Source organism: Pristiophorus japonicus, chromosome 12 (genome assembly GCF_044704955.1).
Source record: "Pristiophorus japonicus isolate sPriJap1 chromosome 12, sPriJap1.hap1, whole genome shotgun sequence".
NCBI lineage: Eukaryota > Metazoa > Chordata > Chondrichthyes > Pristiophoridae > Pristiophorus > Pristiophorus japonicus.
In genome coordinates, this window is record NC_091988.1 from 77,135,366 (window position 1) to 77,154,245 (window position 18,880).

General features: G+C 48.7%; 1 protein-coding gene across 1 annotated transcript in view; it reads left to right on the forward strand.

Moving 5' to 3' along the window:
- LOC139276947 (MICOS complex subunit mic25a-like) overlaps window positions 1-18,880 on the forward strand; it is a 556,647-nt gene that overhangs the window by 334,816 nt on the left and 202,951 nt on the right. The gene's annotated exons all lie outside the window — the stretch shown is intronic.

Below are 18,880 nucleotides of genomic sequence, written 5' to 3' on the forward strand. Positions count from 1 at the left end.
TTCTGGTTCTCAACCCTTCTGCCAATGGGAACAGTTTATCTCTATCTACTCTGTCCAGACCCCTCATGATTTTGAACATCTCTATCAAATCTTCTCTGCGCTGAGGAGAACAACCCCAGCTTCTCCAGTCTATCCACGTAACTGAAGTCCCTCATCCCTGGAATGATTCTCGCAAATCTTTCCTGCATCCTCTCTAAGGCCTTCACATCCTTCCTAAAGTGCGGTGCCCAGAAATGGACACAATACTCCAGTTGAGGCCGAACCAGTGTCTTATACAGGTTCATCATAATTTCCACGCTTTTGTACTCTTTTGGCCCTGAAATTGGTGGCCTTTTACCGCCCACTGCTGCCGACTGTCGGCGAGTTTTACTACCAGTCTCCCCTCTGTGCCAGTTTCCACTCGGGCTGCAGCCGGCGGGAGGTGAGTACTGCCGGGAACCGCCCGCTGATGGCCGATGGCGGCTAAGTAGCGCAAGTGTCCTCCCACCCACCGAGCTGCCAGTTGGTGCGGGCGGGAGTCGGCGGGAGCTGGCGGCAGCAAGGGAAAGGACCGGTGCGTGGAGGCAGGACTAACCCCGACGGTAAGTACGAAGACCGACAAAAAAATTTTTTTTTTCAGTGTCTTACCTGTATGGGCTTCCCTGAAGGTCTTCCGTTTTTTTTTTGGTGATGGTTTTCATTTTCAGGTCTTCCACCCTCCCTGGTCCCGACTCCATCCTCGGCGGCACTTGGGCAACAATCGCATTTGCCACCGAGATTGAGACCTGCTGCCCAGATTGACGGCATAAGCCATTAATTGGCCGCCGGGCAGTACTGCCACCTCTTTTAGAGGAATCTTCCTGGCAAGGTCTCTTGGAGGCCATCGGCGGTTCTCTGGACGGCAATTGGGCGGGCCTTGGCCTTCATCAATTTTGGGCCCTATACCTCTATTCATGAAGCCCATGATCCTGTAAGCTTTTTTTTTACCGCTTTCTCAACTTGCCCTTCCACCTTCAACGATTTGTGCACATATACACCTAGGTCTCTCTGTTCATGCACCCCCTTTAGGATTGACCCCTTCAGTTTATATTTTCTCTCCTCATTATTTCTACTAAAATGTATCACTTCACACTTTTCTGCATTAAATTTGATCTGCCACTTGTCCGCCCATTCCACCAGTCTATATATGTCCTCTTGAAGTCTATCACTATCCTTCTCACTATTCACTATACTTCCAAGTTTTGTGCCATCTGCAAATTTTGAAATTGTGCCCTGTACACCCACATCCAAGTCATTTATATATATAAAGAAAAGCAGTGGTCCTAGTACCGACTGCTGGGGAACACCACTGTATACCTTCCTCCAGTCCAAAAAACAACCGTTCACCACCACTCTCTGCTTCCTGTCACTGAGCCAATTTTGTATCCATGCTGCCACTGTCCCTTTTATGCCATGGGCTTCACTGTGCTGGCAAGCCTATTATGTGGCACTTTGTCGAACGCCTTTTGGAAATCCATGTGCACCGGATTACCCTCATCAACCCTCTCTGTTAACCTCATCAAAAATCTCAATCAATTTGGTTAAACACGATTTGCCTTTAACAAATCTGTGCTGGCTTTCCTTAATTAATTGACACTTGTCCAAGTGACTATTAATGTTGTCCCTGATTATTGTTTCTAAAAGCTTCCCCACTGCCGAGGTTTATCTTTACACCCTTTCTTTGAACAAGGATGTAACATTTTCTTCCTTCACTTCTCTCAGCATCGAAGGATGCATCCCATCCGGTCCTAGTGATTTATCTACTTTTAAGCACAGCAAGACTTTCTAGTACCTCATCTTCATCAATTCTTATCCCTTCCAGTATCTCCTCTATCTCCTCTTTCACTATGTCCATGGCAGCATCTTCTTTCGTGAAGACAGATGCAAAGTACTCATTTAGTACCTCAGCCAAACCCTCTCCCTCGATGCGTAGGTCTCCTAATTGACCCATCCCTCCTCTTACTATTTATATGCCTATAGAAGACTTTTGGATTACCTTTTATGTTAGCTCCATTCTCGTCTCATACCCTCTCTTTGCCCCTCTTATTTTCTTTTTCACTTCTCCTCTGAACTTTCTATATTTAGTCTGATTCTCAGATGTTTTCTCGACCTGACACCTGTCATACGTGCTCTTTTTCTGCTTTATCTTACTCTCTATTTCTTTCATCATCCAGGAGCTCTGACTTTAGTTGCTCTACTTTTCCCCCTATGGGAATTTACCTCGACTGTACCCGAACTATTTCCTCTGTAAAGGCAGCCCATTGTTTGATTACAGTTTTGCCGGCCAATCTTTGATTCCAATTTACCCAGGCCAGATCCATTCTCATCCCACTGGAATTTGCCTTCCTCCAATTAAGTATTTTTACTCTAGATTGCTCCCTGTTCTTTTCCATAGCTCATCTAAACCTTATGTTACTATCATCACTAGACCAATGGATCTCTTTGTAAATTCTGTTACATTTTCAGAGACTCTCTGAAAGTGCCACATTCCCAGATCCCTGGAATATGCTACCCCACTTCTTAAAACAATATGTCCACATTCCCACGGACCCCCTGCCAAATATTGCAACACTCCTGCTACAAATTAACATTTGAGCAGTACTTGTCAATTCCTTTGACTGCAAGGTGCGCCGATGTACAATAAGTATACCTGTGCTTGCCACGGATGTTGCATATATTGGGACCCTATATGAACATAGGAACAGGAAGAGGCCATTTCACCCCTCGAGCCTGTTCCGTCATTCAATTAGATCATAGCAGATTTGTTGCCTAACTCCATATTGTTCGGTATCCCTTAATACCTTTCGTTAACAAAAAGGCAGCAGCTGCTGCCAACAAAGTTGAAGTAGTTGCGCGTACATAGTCTAAGTGGTTTTTTGGTTGTTCGCTTCGCGAATCACAGTCTCTGGGGAATAAAAGCCAGGAACGGAGCGGATCCTCGGGGTTGTCGGAAGAAAAGCTGAGAACGGAGCGGGTCTTCGGGACTGTAGGAAGAAAAGCTGAGAACGGAGCGGGTCTTTGGGACTGTAGGAAAAAAAGCCAGAAACGGAGCGGGTCTTCGGGACTGTAGGAAGAAAAGCCAGGAACTGAGCGGGTCTTCGGGACTGTAGAGGAAAAAGCCAGGAACTGAGCGGGTCTTCGGGACTGTAGAGGCAAAAGCCAGGAATGGAGCGGGTCTTCAGGAGGGTAGGAAGAAAAGCCAGGAATGGAGCGAGTCCTCGGGACCGTGGGGAAAAAAAGCCTGGAATGGAGCGGGCTCTGTGGAAGAAAGCAGTAACATCATCTATATCATCTTCCAGATTAATACGCAGAAAACTTCTGCGCAGCTTCTGGTCATTGGCAGCAGTCACTCGGTAACAAAAATCTATCAATCTCATTTAAAATTAACAATTGATCTAGCATCAATTTTGAGCCTAATTTTGTCCTTGCCTAATGCCCTCCCTTTGAAGGAGTAATTTGATGGTAATGAAGAGCAGAAATCCTTGCAGATTATTTTCCTTCCACCCCTCTCCCATCCCATTTTCCCTAGCCAAGGCCATTTTTAAGCAACTTGTATTGTTGAGCTGGCTAAGATCAACTAACGCAATAAAGACTGGAGATTAGGAGCATAGGAACATGAGTAAGCCATTTAGCCTCTCGAGCCTGTTCCAGTATTCAATGATATTGTTGCTGACCTAACTCCATATACTTGCCTTTTCCCCCATAACCCTTAATACCTTTGATTAACAAAAATCTATCAATCTCAGATTTAAAATGAACAATTAATCTAGCATCAATTGCTGTTTGAGGAAGAGAGTTCTGATTTCATTCTGTAAGGTCTGGCTCTAATTTTTAGGCAATTCCCACTAGTCCTAGAATCCCAACCAGCGGAAATAGTTTCTCTCTGCCAATATTAATGCAAATGAGAATGAAAAATACTTGAATTTTCTGAGAGTCATCATCGGCAGTCCCTGGATGACTTACTTCCACTCTAAAAGTGAGTTCTCAGGTGATTGAGGAGTCCAATGCAGGACCTACAGTCTCTGTCACAGTTGGGGCAGACAGTGGTTGAAGGAAAGGGTGGGTGGGGAGCCTTGATGCACGCTCCTTCCGCTGTCTACTCTTGGTTTCTGCTTGTTGTCGGCGACTGGACTCGAGGTGCTCAGCGCTTTCCCAGATGCTCTTCCTTCATTTTGAGTGATCTTGGACCAAGGACCCCAGGAGTCGGTGGGGATGTTGCACTTTATCAAGGAGGCTTTGAGGGTGTCCTTGAAGTGTTTCCTCTGTCCACCTGGGGCTCACTTGCTGTGTAGGAGCTCCGCGTAGAGCGCTTGCTTTGGGAGTCTCATGTCGGGCATGTGGACGATGTGGTCCGCCCAACAGAGCTGGTCGAGCGTGGTCAATGCTTCGATGCTGGGGATGTTGGCCTGAGGGAGAACACTGACGTTGGTGCGTATATCCTCCCAGGGAATTTGCAGGATCTTGCGGAGGCAGCTGGTGGTACTTCTCCAGCGTTTTGAACTGTCTGCTGAAAGGGTAACTGGACAGTTAAAAAGAAAGAAATTGCATTTATATTGTGAATGGATGAGACATAGTAGATAAAAATAGATTGGCTTCCATTGGTTGAGGCCTGTTTCCACGTTGTTGTTTCTCCGTAATTCAGTTTGATAAACCTTTCATGACCTCAGGACGTCCAAAGCGTTTCACAGCCAATTTTTTGAAGTATAGTCACTGTTGTAATGCAGGAAACGTAGCAAGCAATTTGTGCACAGCAATATCCCACAATCAGAAATGAGATAATGACCTGATAACCTTCTTTTTCGTGACTTCTAGATGATTCCTGGACAGACAGCTTCCGAGGGAGCTCCTTGCTGTGTATCTCTATTCTTGGCCATCCTTTGCCCTTTCTCCCCCAATCTCCTCTATTCCACTGTTTAAGTTCCCCTGGCTCTAATAGTAGGTACATTTTAGCCCTAATTACAAGTTAACTGCTAGTTTAAACTGCCACTGCCCATCCCCTGGCCATGCCTGCTTTTTTTCCCCTAAGTGTGCACTTGATCTTTTTCCAAATTTGGCTTTCAGATTCCTGGACTTCTCTGGACATCTGGACTACCCCATAAAACTCAACTGCTGTGTCTCTTACCTGTTGCTCAGTTGGTTAAATTTTAAAGTAACTTTGCACGAACAAGTTTGAGTTGTTCGGTGCATGTGCATCTGTATGGGGGCGGAGCCTCAATAAGGTCCCACCCCCACCGGAGCCGTGCATGCGCATCCGTTGTGGTGGCTGCTCATGCGAACCTGATGTTCCAACCGCGCAGGTGCTCAGTTGCAGGGCTGTGGTCTGAACTACAGTTCCTCCCTGTTGCCAGTGTTTTTTTGTGTGGAGAAGGTCAGGATATTGGAGCGGGGAAAGGAGAGGGGATCGGAGCAGAGGAGAGGATGGGACAGGAAATCTGAGGGGAGGAGAGGAGAAGGCAGGGTATCGGATGGGAGAGAGGACGGGATCAGAGGGAAGGAGAGGACAGGGTATCGGAGGGAGGAGTGGATAGGGGATCGGGGCGAGGAGAGGACAGGGGATCAGAGGGGAGGAGAGGTCAGGGGATCAGAGGGGAGGAGAGGTCAGGGGATCAGAGGGGAGGAGAGAACAGGGGATTGGAGGGTGGAGCGGGCAGGGAATCAGAGGAGAGGAGAGGACAGGGTATTGGAGGGGCAGAGGACCGGGGATCGGAGGGGGGAGAGGGCAGGGGATCAGAGGGGGGAGAGGACAGGGGCTTAGAGGGTGGCGAGGGCAGGGGATCAGAGGAGAGGAGAGGACAAGGTATTGGAGGGGGGAGAGGACAGGGTATCGGAGGGGAGGAGAGGACCGGGTATCGGAGGGGAGGAGAGGACCTGGTATCGGAGGGGAGGAAAGGACTGGGTATCGGAGGAGAGGAGAGGACAGGGTATTGGAGGGGAAAAGAGGACAGGGGATCAGAGGGGGGAGAGAACAGGGGATCGGTGTCGAGGAGAGGACAAGGGATTGAATGGGAGGAGAGGACAGGGTATCGGAGTGGGGAGAGCACGGGATCGGAGGGGGTAGAGGACAGGAGATCGGAGGGGAGAAGGAAACAGGGGATCGAGGAGAGGACAGGGGATTGGAGGGGGGCGAGGGAACAGGGGATCGAAGAGGGGAGAGGACAGGGGATCGGATGGGGGGAGGGAACAGGGGATCAAAGTGGTGAGAGGACTGTGGATCAGAGGGGTGGGGGGAGAGCACAGGGGATTGGAGGGGGGAGAGGACAGGTGATCAGAGGGGGGAGAGGACAGTAACTCGTGGAGGTCGGGGGAGAAAATGTCAGGAACTTGGGGAGTGGGGAGAGAAGGTCAGGAGCTAGGAGGAAGAGAAGGTCAGGAGCTCGGGGGAGAGAAGGTCAGTGTAATGTAAGCACCTATGAATATGCTCACAGGTTTGTAGAGCTGTTGAGTTGGGAGCGACTTAGCCAATTGTGATGTTCACAAGACTCAATAAAACCCTAGTCACTTGGGTTCAGGGGATCCATGAGGAAGCAGGTGGTTGTGAGCCTGTTGGATGAACTGTAATGTATCCATCCACCCACCTCTTCCCTCAACGAATATCTGCCCCACCTGTGACAGAGACTGTAGTTCTCGTATTGTACTGTACAGCCACCTAAGAACTCATGTTAAGAGTGGAAGCAAGTCTTCCTCGATTCCGAGGGACTGCCAATGATGATGATGAACGTGTAGTGTGATTGTTAAACCTTTGCTAATAAACCAACTAGTTCTTAATGTTATGTCTGTAATGCACTTATGAATGAATTATGTGCTCTGGCTTAGCTCTCCACAGACTTAAGTGCCAATAGCCCTTGCACCTTGGCTGTGCTTTGGCTTGGCTCTCTCCCTGTTAATCCCCAAGTCCTTTTGCCACAACTTTGGGTAGTGGTTACCAGTTTGGATGGTTCGATAATGCAGTGGAGGTTCCAGTGGGTTCTGGGTGTGATCCATGTCTGGGGAGAGCTAAGCCAGAGCATATAATGCAAAGGTAATCGGCACAAAGGACTTGGGGAAAAGTGATGTTATATATGCAGATTATAGATATAGTCTCTGTGTAGTCACTGTATAGTTGTATAAGATGGAGACTTGTTACCTGATGTACTATCAATAAGGTTTACACTGTGTATATACTATGCTGGCACCACTGGAGGGTGCAACTGGTGGAGACCGTGGTTTCCTGCCCCTGTAGCAGAGGCTGTCCACCAGAGAACACTGCGGTGGGAGACCGAAGGGTCACCTGCATAGGTGTGCAGGGCCCAGTATAAAAGGCTGCCCACCATGACTCGCTCTGGAGTTACGAATAAAGGACCAAGGTCACTACAGTTTGAATACAACACATTGCCTCGTGGAGTCATTCATAAGTGCATTACAGACATAACATTAAGAACTGGTTGGTTTATTAGCAAAGGTTTAACAATGGCTACATACATCCATTTCCCCTCCCGCCGCCTCCCCCCCAGCGAGATCATGCAGCAGGCCTGTTACATTAACAAACAGGATCAGACACAGTGCAAGTACAAAGAAAGGAACTTACAGTTTATATCGTGACACCTTGGTTCAGTGACTTACATTTGTTATGTTTTGCGGTCGTGCGCCAGGATTGGGTAGATTGCATTCATGGTAAGTACTGAGGTAACAGTACATATACAGGTATGCGAGGACGCAGATTCCAGAGCAACCGGATGGGGTCCTAGTTGTCTGATAGCGGCGCTGTGTCCCCTGCTAGCGGGGTGGGCTTGGTTCGCTCACCTAGCCAGGACTCGGCATTTGCCGTTGCCTCGAGTTGGTCAGAGGCACAGATGTGTGTGGCTCCCTGTCCTCCTTTGAGGGCTGCAGAATCTTCTGCTTGCTCTCTAACAGTGTTGGGAACCTGGTTGTTCCAGGTCCCGTTTGGGGAACTCGTTGGTTCTGACCTTTCACTCCCGGACATGCCCGAGGTAGTGACTGGGTCTGGGGGCTGCACCGTCTCCACCCGGGTGATGGGCAACGGTGGCTGACTGTGCGTATTGACGCCATTTTCGTTTCCAGGTCCATGGCGACGAGTGCCATTGGGTGCCTGCAACATGGGATAGACTTGGGGCAGGGTATCAGGATCAGTGCCTTCACCCTCTTGAGGTCGCTGGCCTATAACTTGTGGGGATACCTGGGGCAGGGCGTCAGGATCAGCGCCTTTATCTTCCCGAATTCGCTCGCTTGCTACTTTTGAGGACAGTCTATTCCCGACATTTCGCAACAACATTTTGTTCTTTACATTATGACTGGTACCGACATCTCGCAACAACATTTTATTCACAATCTTAATCGGTTTGTTACATTGATTGCCATGCAATCTTAAAGTTCAGTTGGTTGCAGGTCTCCTTTAAGAGAACCCTGCTTGCTTTACCCCAATCAAATCCTTTGTTAGACACCATGAGTTGGTCCCTCAGCGTTGTACCTCGTGATATGGCTGCGGCCATCTTTTTTTTCAGCCACGCTGCACCTCGCTGCAGCAGGGACGCCAATTTGCTTCTGTCCTCGAGGTCGACTGCCTTGATCCTTCTCTCCTGTGATTCTGCCACAAAAGCTGGAAGAGTGCCTGTGAATTCGATCTTCCTCCCCAGGAGTCCTGCCACTGGAGCCAGGAAGGTACTTTTAGGTCGTTCCGGTCGAATCATTACCACGCAGTCGTGATGGACGGTCTATGCCTCAGGTGCTGTGCTGGTCTGTTCTCTGGTGCCTGGCCCAAGCGAAGGTGAGGATTTGCTCTCTCTCTGAGCATGGGTGACATTGATTGCTGGAGTGAAGAGGTCTTCCCATTTCCACTGGATCTACCCCATCCACCTTCTTCCGAGTAGCGTTGGACCATCACCTGCAACAATCCACAGAGGTAACTTGTGCACCACGCCATTATGGATTATACTTACATCCGCACAACCAAGGAGTGGGATCAGCTCCTTGGTGTAGGTGCGCAGCTTTTCCTGTACTGGAACCAGCTCGGGTCGTTTTTCATTCCATAGTCTCTCAAAGGCATCTTGGCTCATCACTGACTGGCTCGCTCCCGTGTCCACTTCCATAAAGACTGGAACGCCGTTTATCTCGACTTCCATCTTCACTGGAGGACAATCGGTGGTGCAGGTATATACTCCATACACTTCTTCTTGGGGCTGAGCTGCCTCTCTGGTCAAACTATCCTACTCCCCGCTAGATTCAAAGTCATCTGCCAATTCCTCTGCTAGACGGTGATTCATATTTCTTTTCCACATACGCTGGAGGTGGCCCTTTGTGTTACAGGCTTTGCATACGTACTCAGCAAACCGACACTGGTAAGCCCTATGGTTTCCTCCGCAACGCTAGCATGGTGCTACTCGATTAGCATCCCTCGGCGGACTCTGAGTTCTGGAACCCTGAGGTCTTTGCTCTCTGCCCTGGGCAGAGCCACGTTCTACAGTCTTGCCTGTGAAAGGCACCATTCTGTGTACAGTACTTGCCGTGTTTGAGTCCACAGGATGAATAATTGGCTTGGTGCTGCAGGTCAAGGTTATGAACGCCTGACTGATGCTGATGGCCTTCTTCAGGTTGACTGTGGTGTCGGCAGATAATAGCTTGTGAAGGAGGCCCTCGTGGCCAATTCCCATAACGAAGATGTCTCGCAATGCTTCGTTGAGGTGCGTGCCAAAATCACATGGTGCCGCAAGTCTTGTGAGGTCAGCAGCATATTTTGCAATCTCCTGGCCCTCAGGTCTGCGGTGAGTGTAGAATCTGTGCTTGGCTGTGAGGATGCTTTGTTTTGGTTTTAGTTGGTCGCGAATTAGTTCAGTCAGCTCATCGTATGTCTTATCCTTGGCCTTCGTGGGTGCCAGTAAGTCCCTGACGAGGCGGTAGACCCCGGCCCACAACTTCTCTGTCAATGTGTCCCTCTCCCCTGCCAGGTCGTTTGCCACGAAATATTGCTCGAGCCTATCCATGAAAGCATCCCAATCATCACCCTCTGCGAAGTCCTTTAGTGTGCCAAAGATAGTGTGCCAGACGTGTGAAAGTCTGTATTCTCGTCGCCAGTTGTTATGTCTGTAATGCACTTATGAATGACTCCATGAGGCAATGTGTTGTACTCAAACTGTAGTGACCTTGGTCCTTTATTCATAACTCCAGAGTGAGTCACAAGCATGGTGGGCAGCCTTTTATACTGCGCTCGGCACACCTATGCAGGTGACCCTCTAGTCTCCCACCGCAGTGCCCTCTGGTGGACAGCCTTTGCCACAGGAAACCCCGGTCTCCACCAGTTGCACCTTCTAGTGATGCCAGCATATTATATATACAATGTAAACCTTATTGATAGTACATCAGGTAGCAAGTCTGCATCTTATGCAACTATACAGTGACTACACAGAGAGTAATCCATAGTCTGTATATATAACACTTAATAACTCTCCTACACCTCCTTCTACCTCCCGCTGGATCATGACCCCACTACTGAACATAATTTTCCAGACCTTGACTGACCTCCTCTCCTCTGGAGACATTCCCTCCACAGCCACTATTCCCAACCTCACACAGCCCACTTCTACCTCCTTCCCAAGGTCCACAAATAGGACTGCCCCAGTATACCTATCGTTTCAGCCAACTCTTGCCCCACAGAACTTATTTCTTCCTGTCCCGAATCTATTTTTTCTCCCCTTGTCCACTCTCTTCCCACCAACATCCGCGACTCATCCGACGCCCTCCGTCACTTTAACAGTTTCCAGTTTCCCGGCCCCAACCGTCTCCTTTTCACCATGGCTGTCCAATCCCTCTACACTTCCATCCCCCACCAGGATGGCCTGAGGACGCTCCGCTTCTTCTTCAAGCAGAGACCCAACCAGTCCCCATCCACCACCACCCTCCTCTGCCTGGCTGAACTTGTTCTCACATTGAACAACTTCTCCTTTAACTCCACTCACTTCCTCCAAATTAAAGGTGTTGCGATGGGAACCCGCATGGGTCCTAGTTATGCCTGTCTTTTCGTGGGATATGTGGACCATTCTTTGTTCCAGTCCGACTCGGGTCCCCTCCCTCACCTTTTTTCCTGGTACATTGATGAATGTATCGGTGCCGTTTCCTGCTCTCGCCCTGAACTTGAAAAATTCATTCACTTTACATCCAATTTCCACCCTTCCCTCACCTTCACATGGTCCACCTCTGTCTCTTCCCTTCCCTTCTCCGTCTCCATCTCTGGGGATAGGCTTTCGACCAGTATCCACTGTAAGCCCACTGACTCCCACAGCTACCTGGACTACACTTCCTCCCACCCCGCACACTGTAAGGACTCCATTCCATTCTCACAGTTTCTCCGTCTCTGTCGCATCTGCTCTGACGATGCCACCTTTCACACTCGTGCCTCTGACCTGTCTTCCTTTTTCCTCAACAGAGGATTTCCCTCCGCCGTGGTTAACATGGCCCTTGACCATGTCCGTTCTATTTCCTGCACCTCTACTCTCACCCCTTTCCCTCCCTCTCAGAACCATGACAGGGTTTACTTTGTCCTCACCTTTCACCCCACCCGCCTCCACGTTCAACAGAGCATTTCCGCCATCTCCAGCGTGATCCCACCACCAATCACATCCTCCCCTCCCCTTCCCCCTCAGCATTCTGAAGGGACCGCTCCCTCCGCGACACCCTGGTCCATTCTGCAACACCTCGCCCCTTTCTACGGCATCTTTGAAGGGTAACTTTGAAGGTATGAGGCGTGAATTGGCTAGGATAGATTGGTGAATGATACTTAAGGGGTTGACTGTGGATGGGCAATGGCAGACATTTAGAGACCGCATGGATGAATTACAACAATTGTACATTCCTGTCTGGCGTAAAAATAAAAAAGGGAAGGTGGCTCAACCGTGGCTATCTAGGGAAATCAGGGATAGTATTAAAGCCAAGGAAGTGGCATACAAATTGGCCAGAAATAGCAGCGAACCCGGGGACTGGGAGAAATTTAGAACTCAGCAGAGGACAAAGGGTTTGATTAGGGCAGGGAAAATGGAGTACGAGAAGAAGCTTGCAGGGAACATTAAGGCGGATTGCAAAAGTTTCCATAGGTATGTAAAGAGAAAAAGGTTAGTAAAGACAAACGTAGGTCCCCTGCAGTCAGAATCAGGGGAAGTCATAACGGGGAACAAAGAAATGGCAGACCAATTGAACAAGTACTTTGGTTCTGTATTCACTAAGGAGGACACCAACAACCTTCCGGATATAAAAGGGGTCAGAGAGTCTAGTAAGGAGGAGGAACTAAGGGAAATCTTTATTAGTTGGGAAATTGTGTTGGGGAAATTGATGGGATTAAAGGCCGATAAATCCCCAGGGCCTGATGGACTGCATCCCAGAGTACTTAAGGAGGTGGCCTTGGAAATAATGGATGCATTGACAGTCATTTTCCAACATTCCATTGACTCTGGATCAGTTCCTATCGAGTGGAGGGTAGCCAATGTAACCCCACTTTTTTAAAAAGGAGGGAGAGAGAAAACAGGGAATTATAGACCGGTCAGCCTGACCTCAGTAGTGGGTAAAATGATGGAATCAATTATTAAGGATGTCATAGCAGTGCATTTGGAAAATGGTGACATGATAGGTCCAAGTCAGCATGGATTTGTGAAAGGGAAATCATGCTTGACAAACCTTCTGGAATTTTTTGAGGATGTTTCCAGTAAAGTGGACAAGGGAGAACCAGTTGATGTGGTATATTTGGACTTTCAGAAGGCTTTCGACAAGGTTCCACACAAGAGATTAATGTGCAAAGTTAAAGCACATGGGATTGGGGGTAGTGTGCTGATGTGGATTGAGAACTGGTTGTCAGACAGGAAGCAAAGAGTAGGAGTAAATGGGTACTTTTCAGAATGGCAGTGGGGTACCGCAAGGTTCTGTGCTGGGGCCCCAGCTGTTTACATTGTACATTAATGATTTAGACGAGGGGATTAAATGTAGTGTCTCCAAATTTGCAGATGACACTAAGTTGGGTGGTAGTGTGAGCTGCGAGGAGGATGCTATGAGGCTGCAGAGTGACTTGGATAGGTTAGGTGAGTGGGCAAATGCATGGCAGATGAAGTATAATGTGGATAAATGTGAGGTTATCCACTTTGGTGGTAAAAACAGAGAGACAGACTATTATCTGAATGGTGACAGATTAGGAAAAGGGGAGGTACAAAGAGACCTGGGTGTCATGGTACATCAGTCATTGAAGGTTGGCATGCAGGTACAGCAGGCGGTTAAGAAAGCAGATGGCATGTTGGCCTTCATAGCGAGGGGATTTGAGTACAGGGGCAGGGAGGTGTTGCTACAGTTGTACAGGGCCTTGGTGCGGCCACACCTGGAGTATTGTGTACAGTTTTGGTCTCCTAACTTGAGGAAGGACATTCTTGCTATTGAGGGAGTGCAGCGAAGATTCACCAGACTGATTCCCGGGATGGTGGGACTGACCTATCAAGAAAGACTGGATCAACTGGGCTTGTATTCACTGGAGTTCAGAAGAATGAGAGGGGACCTCATAGAAACGTTTAAAATTCTGACGGGTTTAGACAGGTTAGATGCAGGAAGAATGTTCCCAATGTTGGGGAAGTTCAGAACCAGGGGTCACAGTCTAAGGATAAGGGGTAAGCCATTTAGGACCGAGATGAGGAGAAACTTCTTCACCCAGAGAGTGGTGAACCTGTGGAATTCTCTACCACAGAAAGTAGTTGAGGCCAATTCACTAAATATATTCAAAAGGGAGTTAGATGAAGTCCTTACTACTCGGGGAATCAAGGGGTATGGCGAGAAAGCAGGAAGGGGGTACTGAAGTGCATGTTCAGCCATGAACTCATTGAATGGCGGTGCAGGCTAGAGGGGCTGAATGGCCTACTCCTGCACCTATTTTCTATGTTTCTATCTTCCCGTGCAAGTACAGGAGATGCAACACCTGCCCTTTTACCTCCTCCCTTCCCACTGTCCAGGGCCCCAAATGCTCCTTTCAGGTGAAATAGCGATTTACTTGTACTTCTTTCAATTTAATATACTGTATTCGCTGTTCACGATGTGGTCTCCTCTACATTGGGGAGACCAAGCGTAGATTGGGTGACTGCTTTGCGGAACACCTCCGTTCAGTCAGCTAGCGTGACCCTGAGCTTCCGGTCGCCTGTCACTTTAATTCTCCACTCCACTCCCACTCTGATCTCTCTGTCCTCGGTCTCCTGCACTGTTCCAACGAAGCTCAACACAAGTTCGAGGAACAGCACCTCATCTTTCGTTTCGGCACTTTACAGCCTTCCTGACTCAACATCGACTTCAAACAATTTCAGAGCATAGCCACTGCCAATCTTTCGCTCCCTCCAGCCCCACCTCCCACAAGCCTGTTTCTTTTTTTCTCCTTGTCTTTAATGGCAGCTGGTCATTATTCCGCCATTCACACCCTATCTTGACTAATGTTTTTCTAGCTCCTGGCATTACCATTTCAATTTGGCCCATCATACCTTTTGTCTTTCTAATCTCTCCTGCCTTCCATCATCATCATAGGCAGTCCCTCGGAATCGATGAAGACTTGCTTCCACTCTAAAAGTGAGTTCTCAGGTGACTGTACAGTCCAATGTGGGAATTACAATCTCTGTAACAGATAGGACAGACAGTGGTTGAAGGAAAGGGTGGGTGGGTAGTCTGGTTTTCCGTACACTTCTTCCGCTGTCTGCATTTAGTTTCTGCATGCTCTCAGCAACGAAACTTGAGCTGCTCAGCGCCCTCCCGGATGCTCTTCCTCCACTTAGGGCGATCTTGGGCCAGCGAATCCCAGGTGCCGGTGGGGATGTTGCACTTTATCAAAGAGGCTTTGAGGGTGTCCTCTGCCCACCTGGGGCTCGCTTGCCGTGTAGGAGCTCCGAGTAGAGCTTGCTTTGGGAGTCTCGTGTTGGGCATGCGGAAATGTGGCCCGGCCAACGGAACTTCTCGAGAGTGGTCGATGCTTCGATGCTGGGGATGTTGGCCTGATCGAGAACACTGACGTTGGTGCGTCCATCCTCACATTTTTGAAGAGGCTCGGAAGTCAGCTCGAACTTAGCGTTGGTGAACAGCTCAGCGACGTGAGAAGGTTGCCAAATCTGGTCCTACTCCTGGAGGTTTCATCACTTGGCGTCCTGCCTCCACCAGATCCGCCCCCACGCCCATGCCATTGCTCGCCCGACACGCCCATCCTCGCAGTGCACCTCCTTCCCATGCCAATTGGCAATTGAACAGACTCTTCGTTACCTGATTGAATGACTCTTGACTTTAAATAGCCTTTCATACCCACATCCCATCTCCAATATTTTTAGAATTAATAAGCTTACGTGTTCAAAGAAAATACCCTGACGATTTTGCTCTCTGGCTGCTCGCAGCAGTATCCTGGAGATGAACCTTCAATTCCTGGAGACTCCAGGCCAATCCTGGAGGGTTGGCAACCCTAAGGGCTTGCCTGATGGCACTATTGCTGATTCCTACTATCATTCTGCCGATTCAAAAACAAAATGCTGCAGATGATGGACATGTGGTATAAATTGCTGGAAACACTCACCAAATTGGACAGCATTTAAGTAAAGAGAAATGGAATTAACATTTCATGTTCTAATGAAGGGGCATCGACCTGAAAGGTTCACTCTGCTTGCTTCTCTCTCCACAGATGCTGCCTGACTTGGTGAACATTTCCAGTATCTTATGTTAAACCACTCAACTGATGATTGGGAGGAGGTTGATAGGGCAGGTTGTACCTGGCCGTGCGATAGTTACCTTGCTTTTCTAGGTGGCCTTCCATAGTAACAGGTAGATGCCATTGTCACGGCTGCACTGGAGCAACTTGGTGCATGGAGTCTGTCTGTGACAATGACTGGCTCAAATTACACATTGCAGAAACCTTCAATTACTCTCCAGCAGGCAGGATCAAATTACACATTATAGACAAACTTTTGGGTGTATCTTGTCTTCCAAGGGGACCAATCAGACATCTGGCCCAACCTACTTGTGGTGCAAATAAACGCAACCAACTTTGTCAAGCCTACAGCCCAACCCCACCACTGCTGTTACCAGCTGAGCCTGTGACTGGTGTACTCTGGTTCCTGAACAGTGATTCACTCTTCTGCACCCAAGTACATTTCTCCGCCGCTTCTGGATCTTCTGGTGGCCTCCAACTTTGCCACTGTTTTTCTGCCCCCGCAACTAATTCTGCATTCCCACGGAAATACCACCAATCAGTGCGTCCTCCGATACTCTACCCTTCTGGCTCAGTCGCCCGCCACACCAGTCTCTGAACCTGGACATTAGTTCGTCAACGCTCCATGCCAACTCCACCCTACCGATGTCAACTTTATCCCATCACGGGATCTCTGACTTTAACTCTGGACTCCCTCCTCTTGTCACCTCTCTATTCCCCGTTTACTACCAGGATATATCCCAGCAGGCTGCATGGCCCCCGGCCTGAAAGCACCATCAGAGCAGGCCTGGAAGCGAAAGGAGCAGCGTGGTGGCCATCAGAGCAGGCCGGGAAGCAGAAGGAGCAGTGAGGTTGATACCACTCCAGGGAGCAGAACGTGCTGAAGCAGGAGAGCGACGGCAGCGAAGAGGGTGACTGGATCGGATGTCACCAAGATCCAGGTCGATGATTGGAGCGTGGGCAGGTACAGCAGGAGCGGCGAGGTCAGAACGAAGGAGCAGCGAGAGATTGTAGAGGGATGTGATCGGGGCCCAGGAGAGGCATGCGTTCGGGGCCCAGAAGAGGCGAAGGCCCAGGGGTAGCACGGGCCAACCCACACTGCGATTATGTGTATGCACTAGGTCCATGGAGCAGAGCTGGTCTCCAGTCGTCTTGGACCAAGACCTAGCTCTGTTAAGCCCGTGTGGCGGCTGGTGTGCAACAGCCACCACACGTTAAAAAAATCCACGCACAGGCATCTTCCACCTTTCAACACGTAGTTCGGGACCTGGAATATTAGGTCCTTCATTGAAACACCTGTGAACTTTTTGGCGTGGAAGCAAGTCATCCTCGATTGGAGGGATTGCCTATGATATATATATATATCCTAATCTTACTGCGTAACCAGGCCTCTGTAACTTGCATTCTCACTGTGTGCGTTCGTGCGTGAATTTTGACTGCTGCTCCGGACCCGAGCCCATCACTTGTATTCCCATTATTTTCTCTTACCCGACCTGCTGACTCCTGAGGGAATATCACACAGACTTTCACGTCGGCTTTCAGTCAAAGGCCGGTCAAATTGATCTTTCCGTGGGTGAAGCTTTGTTGGAATTTTTACAATCAAAATTAATTTATTTTAAAACTGATCCAATAAGACACTTCAGCGCGAATGCCCAGGTGGCTGCGTTTTTTTGTTTTATGTATATTTTAAAAAAACCACCAAGAACTGAACAGTTGTTGGCTTCTGATGTTGCTGAGGTAATCAAAAAGTGCAAATGTTGTTTTCTCTTGTGTTTTAGTTCGCTGCTCCTGCAGAAATGTGACATCTCGGCAGAGATTATGAAGTAATGGAATCTTGTTGGGACGTGAAGGGGGAGACTGGCTAGATTGGTACCTAGGAGTCTGTGTTATGGATTGATTTAAGAGCCTTTGAGAATAAAGACATTTCTGTGCCTGGTTAGCTGAAGTAGTTCAGAGTCCTGCTGCTCTGCATTGTTGAATATTTTTCCACATATACGCTGACAACATTCAGCTCTACCTCACCACTACCTCTTTTGACACCCTCCACTACCTCTTTATAGTCAAACTGCTTGTCCCAACAAGTTTCCTTCAATTAAACATTGGGAAGAATTAAGTAATTGTCTCCGTTCCTTATCCACGGATTCCATCGCCCTCTCAGGCCACTGTCTCAGGCTGAACCGGACTGTTTGCAATCTCGCTGATATATTTGACCCTGAGCTGAGCTTCCGACCTCTTATCCTCTCCGTCACAAAGACCGCCTACTTCCACCTCCGTAATATCGCCAGTCTCTGCTCCTACCTCAACCCATCTGCAGCTGAAACCCTCATCCATGCTTTTGTTACCTCTAGACTCGACGATTCTAATGTTCTCCTGGCCGGCCACTCATCCCCATAAACTTTAGCTAATTCAAAACTCCGTTGCTCGTATCTTAACTTGCACCAAGTCCTATTCACCCATCACCCCTGTGCTCGCTGACCAACATTAGCTTCGCTCTGCCAATGCTTCAATTAAAATTCTCATCCTCGTGTTCAAATCCCTCCATGGCTTCACCCCTCCCTATCTGTAACCTACAACTCGAGAACTCTTTGTTCGTCCAACTCTGGCCCCTCACTTCCTCAGCCCTATCTCATTGGTGGCCATTTCTCCAGCTGCCTTCGCCCTAAGCTCTGGATTTCCCTCACCAAACCTCTCCATCTCTTCCTCTCCTCTTTTTAAGACCTATCTCTTTGACTAAGCTTTTGGTCATCTGTCCTAATAGCTATTTATTTGGCTTGGTGTCAAACTTTGCTTGATAACGCTTCTGTGAAGCACCTTGGGACGTTTTACTAAAGTACAGTGTCAGCCGTGGCTCAGTGGGTAGCACCCTCGCCCCTGAGTCAGAAGGTTGTGGGTTCAAGTTGTGGGGTATGCCGAGAAAGCAGGAATGGGGTACTGAAGTTGAATGTTCAGCCATGAACTCATTGAATGGCGGTGCAGGCTAGAAGGGCCGAATGGCCTACTCCTGCACCTATTTTCTATGTTTCTATGTTTCTATGTTTCAGAGATTTGAGAACAAAAATCTAGGCTGACACTCCAGTGCAGTGCTGAGGGAGTGCTGCACTGTCAGAGATGCCGTCTTTCAGATGGAATGTTAAACCGAGATCTCATCTGCTTTCTAAGGCGGATGTAAAAGATTTCCTG